The following is a 7,679-nucleotide window of genomic DNA, read 5'->3' on the forward strand; positions in this document are numbered from 1 at the left end:
TTCCATTTAGCTTCATTTCACTTTTGTTTTCCCTACTTGTCCCCTGCAGGAGACATTAACAGAACTGCCTGCACAATGTGGGCTTCCTGACAAAGCAGCTACAGCTTATGAAGGGCAGAGTTAAGGGTGATCACCCTGCCAGCACACTGAGGATACAGGGTCCACATGGTCAGTTGCTGTATCAGCCATATCATGGCAGAAGCGATTATATAATTCAATAAGTTTCTTCCCCTCTTGGACAGATAGAAGCTTTTGAACATCAGCTACCTACAGGTGCACTGAAGCATCCCAGCTTAGTCTTGGACCATTACAACATGTCTAGGAAAGACTATCTGTTGGAAGGAAGCTTTACAGTTTAGAGGGTGATGTTAACAAAGGAAGAAAACAAAAAGTGAGGGAGCCATGCATGTGATGTACTACTGAGAAAATAAGAGAGAAATAAGTGCAGGCTGAACATGAAGTAATCACTCTGAATCACAGAATAAAATAAGCTTAGAAATATATGAAAAATATCTACTCCTGTATCTACTACTGCCTGTGGAAGTTTTGCTATAGATTTTTGTGTTTGTAAACTCACAGCCTCCATGGCTCAGGATGATACTGGGTGTATTAGAGGGGTATCCACTTAAAACTACTGTGCTACTGCATATAAAAATACAAAATAGAGATTATATCCTCAGCACAACCACTGATTGCTGATCACAGCTCACTGCTCCCACCCAGAATGCTTAGGACTGCTGCCCAGGCTATCCATCCCTGCTTTAACCGCTGGATCACACGCGTTGGCAAAGCTCCCAGCAAAGGGAGCGGGTCAGTATCTGGTTTTTGCTGGCCTCTCCTGGAAAAACTATGGGAGGTAACTTCAGATTAATTTTGTTCCTTACAGCTCTCAGTTAAACAGGCTGACTCTGGATCTGCTGTGGAGAGGGAGTTGGAAAAAAAGAGGCTTTTGTAGTATAACAATGCTGTGTGCCGATGTGCAGTGGGCAATTATGTAACCAACGCTAAATCTTTCTATAATTAGAACAAGCACCTAGTTAGAGTGATCAGAGCTCTTTTGTGTGAGCCTGCACGGGGGTAGCAAGAAAGAGCTTGGCTCAAAAGAAAGATGCTGGCTTGATTTCCCTGTCCCTTTTAACTGGCGAATAAATTAAATCTCAGATTACCCCAAATTGCTGTGAAAGACGACAAGCGAAAAGCATTTCCTTTTCATTCTTGTTGAAGACATTTGCATACCAGGTGTGAATCTCATGTAATGCAGAAACAAACCCAAGGACCCAGGCCTCTCTGTCCCAGGCAGCGGAGCAGGGGGAGCAACCAGACCGCCTGAACGCAGGGCAGAAGGTCAGTATCAACCCTCCCTGCTGAGAATCAACCTCTTTTTTAGATTGATGAAGAACATGGCAAGATATCTCGAAAGTCTCACTTATACCAGACATTCCTCATGTACAGGAGGAGGCACAAGGAAAGAGAAACACCTTGAGAAAGCAGGTAATCCTCTGATTTGGTGGGCCCAGAGAACTAGTTTAACAAGGAGACATGAAAAGCTATGGGGAGAAATTGCTACCAGTGCAGTGGGAAGAGCAGCTTGACCCAGCAGATCCTTCTTCACTCTTCTGCTCTGTCCTCACATTCTGTGGATGGTCAGCAACAGAAATACTGAGGCAGATCCATCTTCTGCAGCTATAAACAAGTTCAGCTCTAAAAGTCACTGTAGCAATGCCAATTCATACAAGTTGAAGACCCAGCTGGTGGAATCTCTGCTGCTAGAGATCTGTACTTCAGAAATATTTTCTGATTCTTTTCTGGTTAGTTCAGATCATCAAAATAAAGATTACAATTATCTCTGTACAAGGGTTGACAGATGTGCAAATCAACATGGAAGACAGGAAGCAAAACAACCTACCTAGAGCTAATTCCAGAAGGAAGCTTAACATAGTCCCACAGGTCTCCTGCTAGGCCAAACCCACGCACAGTTGTGGTCCAGCTTAAACTGGAGACTGGCAGGTTTCGCTTTTATATTAGCAACAGAAAGCTCAGAGCTGACTGTGGGAGCCATCCCATTTTAGAATAGGATCTTCTCACCAATCATTGTACAGACCCAATATCTGGATAAGGCATCTCTCGAAAGAAATGCACCCATTGCCCCAGGTCATTCAGTCCCTTTGAGTCAGCAGTGACCAATGTCAGAATGTGACAACAGAAAGTGATGTGCTGCTCGAGAGCTGTGCTTCACATGAGCTGCAAAATCCACTCCTACTAGTATTTTGTTCCTTCAAGGCCTTTGCTCAACCTCGTTGCCCTACATCAGTTTAGACAATTGCATGCCATGTCTATACCTATGTCTTACCACTTCTGTTGGCAAAAAAATTCCACTTTACTTTTCTAAAGCTGGTGGTGGCTAAAGGATACCCCACTTCTTCTCGCAGGTTCCTGGGAAGTGTCAGTGGGCCACCATGTCTTATGTTAAAAGATGGTTATTATCCAGGAGTGGAATGCTTCCAAAACATTTGCAAAACACCCTGGAGTCTGGAAGGTGTTACAGAAATACGAGATCATTTTTGCCTATCTGAGAAAGTTTACTTTTCTACAAAGTAAAACAAATAATAGAAACTAAAACAGCCTCCCTTCCAGTCATTCCAGATAATACAGACATGGCTTGAAGAATCTGAAGATTTTTACAAAAGCACTAATAGACCTTCTGAACTTTTTCCCCCAGCTATAATTATTCCTCCTGAATGCTGCCTGTAGCCTCTAGGGGACTGTGAAATGCAGGGGTTGCTGATGTGGCTGAGCCTTTCCATCTAGTTAAATATCTTCTTTTTCGCTGTTTAGCATCTTACCTGTGGCATAATTTATCCCTTGAGTTAAGAAGTGTTGTTTATTTTGATAATTTTTATCCCACAATGTGCAGTGACTGTTAGGCATACAAATGTCTGATATTAACAATAGCTTATTCCATTACTTTGTATTGTCATCTTCCTTTGTTACAAGATATTTCATGAACCATTTAATACTGCATTTGCAAATGTGAAAACTGCTGAAGTAGATAAAAAAGGTGCAGGGGATTTAACAGCCTAAAACTACCCCAAAAAACTCCTTGGAATGGATCGGAAACACATTCTCAAAACCAGTTGTGGTATACACATCAAACTAAAAATGTCACTGCTGGCAGCCATGCCAAGGATTAAGTCCTCCACAGAGCCCGAACTCCTTACTCACCAGACAGAGGATCATTTTGGTGTGATCATTCTGTGAAAAGAGATGTATGTGGAGACCTGATAACGTTACTGTCCAGAAATGTTAAGCAAAAAATATCATGATAAAAATAAAAAGGCACTCATCCTTCTTTCTTAGAGACAGATTTATATTTGGGGAAGATGTGTTTAGGGATCTCAGAGCCATTCCTTGCCTAATGTTTCCTCTTATCAGAGCTGTGCAAGAGCTGGCACCATTGAACTATTGCCAGGTCTGGTCCAGAAAAAGTCCAAAACTAGAAGACACACGAAGATGCACAGAGATGACAAATTCACAAGTCAGAAGAGAATATTAACTTTTCTTGTTTGGTGCCGTATGTACTGGGGGACATTATGTTTTGCTGGCTGTTCCTGTATGAGCTCTGGTTGCTCGGGCTTGTAATAATGAAAGTGTCTTTTCCCAAGAGACTTCGGCCTTCATGAGAAGATGACGGATTGGAAAGTGAACACCTCCCACAGTTTTCCAAAGGTTAATCACTCCCATTGTTAAATATTTCTGCCTAATTTCTCATTTGAATTTCCCTAATTTCCATTTCCAGTCACTGGTTCTTGTTTTTCCTTCCTCTATGAGAAAGTGCTTTCAGATCTTGCATTTCTAACTTGCATAGGTACACATATGCAATGATCAAATATCTTCTCAGTCTTCTGGTAATGAGCAAAACATACTAAATGTTTTAATTTGCTTGCTTAGTTCATTTCTTCTTGTAATGTAACTGACAATAAGGACAGATAAATGGAGTTCACCTCATCCTAATTTTGGAATACATTTACCTCTTAAAAGTTCACCACAAAGCAAGTTTACTTATTTGATTTCCCCCACACTTCCAGTCAATACTAGCCTTATATTATCTTTGTAGTCTTCAAACCCTTTTCAGTCTTCCAGCATTGTTTTAAAAACTCGAACAGCAGGACAACACAAAGTCCCTCCAGAGTTCACTGTGTCCCCACTTACACATTCATGGGCCGCACGAGGCTTTTTGTTACTTCATAGCACAAGAAATTCATGCTACGCTGCTTCCCTCTCATAACCACTCTGAATCCTTTTTGGAATCCCTGTTTTCCAGGACAGTCTGTACTTAACCCCCCATTTCTTACTTCCAGACACAGAAGTTTGCACAATGTGATGTTGAAACACATTTCGTTTAAGTGGATCCCACTTACCAAGTAACCTAGCTCACCCTGGATGATTCTCCTCTCAGTATTACTGAACATTTTGCCTTTCATTTTGAGATCTGCAAATGTTATTGATAGCAGTTTCATACTGTTGCCAGCTGATGAAAATGATGACTAGTATAAGTCATAGTGTCCCTTCCTCTGTAATTTCCTCAGAAATATCCTTACACAGCATTGATCCACTGCTGACAATTCCTTTGCTTTTTGAAATGCCAGCCAGTTGTCCACCCAGATAGCATACGTCTTCAGGTGTTGCACAGTGTTAATTCTTTAATCAAAATGTCATGAGAAGCAGAAGGCAGAAGTAATGGGAGGTGTACAAGGTCTAAGGACAACTGTGTGAATGATTTATTTATTTCACCTGGTGACTAATCTCACACAAAAACTGAACTGTTTTCTCACTTCAAGAACAAAATTGGAAAACAAACAAACGAACAACAAACCACAAACACAGCAAAATACCATTCTACATTGAAAAAAAAAGAAAAATTATTCGGTCAGAAAGTAAGCACATTCTGGTTTTAAGAATTTTCCCACTTTCAAAAAAGTAAGCACATTCAGACTATAGTTGGCCAACAAACATTGCTTTACACCGAAGTCTGAATGGTCCATTTTGAAAATGTTGCAAAGATTCAAACTTTCCAAACTTCCCACAGTTTTTGAGTTCAGAACTTCTCAAAACCAACTTTTTTTTAATCCCACTAAACATTTTTGACCAGTTAAACTATGTATGTAAGCATTTTCTAGGTAATGCAGGGCAAGGACAAGAAGTTATTCACAGCTGGATTAGCAGCATATGCATGAAATAAAGACTGTGATATGTTTACAGAGCCATATGGCTTTGAATAAGCTTATACAGCCCCTTTGTACCATATGGTCCACTCTATCCAGTGCTAAGAGCCTTACATATTCACAAACTCAAAATTAGCCAACTCAGACACCAAAATTAAACCAGAAAGAGGTTCAAGGCGAAGAAAATAGAGTCTTAAAACAAACCAGTGTTTCTAATAGCCAGACAGCTATAAACATCTGCAAGCATGAAGAGCTCACCGTCTGCAAAGAGAAAGTGACTGTGTCGATCTGAGAACAAGCTGTGAGCTGAGGAAACCAAAGGAGCATTTCCCTAGTGCAGGAGCTGAAGCAGATTGCTCACATACAATTTTACCTTCTAAACAACAATTTTGTACTGTGGCTGTCATATAAACTGTTGCGAAATAGCTCACAAAGCTGTATATTTACCATACAACATTAAAAATGCCTCACAGCAAAGGAAGAAGGAGAAATATCAAAGTAGGAGGGAGAAAATACAAGTTTTTCAGCTGAGACTAGTGTAACAGCTGGAGAGAGATACCCAGGTAACTTCCAATGGTGAGAGGAGGCTCCTGAATCAGGAGGCGATATTGCCAGATGTGACAACAGCAATTCTGTAACTAAATGACTGTCAGAAATGGTTAGGAGAGATGATGGATGAGTTTTGCTCAGGAAAATTATTGATAAACAATACAAGTCAAAGTCTTGTATCCTTAGCTTTGTCCAAAGTGCTAATAAGAGGCCAGCTGTCTCGGAGCGAAGGGGAAGCATCTGTCATTCATAGAAGTGATGACATACTTGCTGTCACCACAATGCAAACCCAAAGTCTGATTCCCACTGGAGATGACGTGAGTTTTGGCATAGAAAGACTGCAACAAGACTGTCCTTACCTTCCTCCAAATCTCCTCCATCCTCAAAACTGTAGCAAATGAATTTAATCTGCATGACTAGTGTGCCCTGCAGATTAGACAATAAAACAGACACAATGACTAGAAGACTGCAAGATGGACATTTCGTGTGCCTTATAATCTTCCTGCCTCTTACGTTAAGATTTTTTTATTTCTAATAAAGACTGTGTGTGTTTCTTAATCATTCTATCCTTTTCTTCTCTGTCCAGCTTGTTTCGCTTCCAGATGAACCATACCTAGTACAGAATCACAGAATCACAGAATGTCAGGAATTGGAAGGGACCTCAAAAGATCATCCAGTCCAATCCCCCTGCCGGAGCAGGAACACCTAGGTGAGGTTACACAGGAAGGCGTCCAGGCGGGTTTGAATGTCTCCAGAGAAGGAGAATCCACAACCTCCCTGGGCAGCCTGTTCCAGTGTTCTGTCACCCTCACTGAGAAGAAGTTTCTTCTCAAATTTAAGTGGAACCTCTTGTGTTCCACCTTGAACCCATTACCCCTTATCTTACTGTTGGTTGTCACCGAGAAGAGCCTGGCTCCATCCTCGTGACACTCACCTTTTACATATTTATAAACATTGATGAGGTCACCCCTCAGTCTCCTCTTCTCCAAGCTAAAGAGACCCAGCTCCCTCAGCCTTTCCTCATAAGGGAGATGCTCCACTCCCTTCATCATCTTTGTGGCCCTGCGCTGGACTCTCTCCAGCAGTTCCCTGTCCTTCTTGAACTGAGAGGCCCAGAACTGGACACAATATTCCAGATGAGGTCTCACCAGGGCAGAGTAGAGGGGCAGGAGAACCTCTCTCGACCTACTAACCACCCCCCTTCTAATACACCCCAGGAAGTACAGGAGTACAATGGGACTCTTATCACTTTGACTCACTAGATGCTAACATAATGATAGCAGTTACTAATTAATAACTAAATTTCAGTGTTTATTATATGGTGACATATACTGCCACTTCAACACAAATATTAATAGCAACCTACCCATGTGAATCTCTATCCAGCTCCCATCTACTACAACTCCCTGACAAATATTTTTCACTATTCCACCTTTTGATTATACTCTAAAGAGTGCATCTCTTGTCATGATTTAATATGTGCTATATGGATTCCCATTAAACACAGACAGTACAACTCCTGGCATTTAATGCAGAAGCTTTTATTTTAAATCAATATATTTTCACACCACTTTCAATCTCTCTTCTTTCTTTCTCTGTCATGTCCCAATTCAATACCTAAGTCTCAGATACCAGAGTAAGAAATTTTATTCCAATCTATTTGCTCTATATTTTCAGCTTTTTACTTGGACACCTACAGCTGGATGAGCCATAAAGTTACTGAACTTGTTGTAAACTATCTGAATGCACAGATGTCAGGTGAAAAAAAGAAATAATAATAAAAAAAGGATATTTGTAGTGAAGTCCCCCCTTTTTGTTCCAGCTGTTCCCAGAGCTGCACTGCTCTGGTCACCCGGACTACAGTTCCCAGCACGCACCGCGGGGTGGCGCATGCGCAGCTGCTGCCCC

The sequence above is a fragment of the Caloenas nicobarica genome, chromosome 5 (assembly GCF_036013445.1).
Source record: "Caloenas nicobarica isolate bCalNic1 chromosome 5, bCalNic1.hap1, whole genome shotgun sequence".
Taxonomy (NCBI): domain Eukaryota; kingdom Metazoa; phylum Chordata; class Aves; order Columbiformes; family Columbidae; genus Caloenas; species Caloenas nicobarica.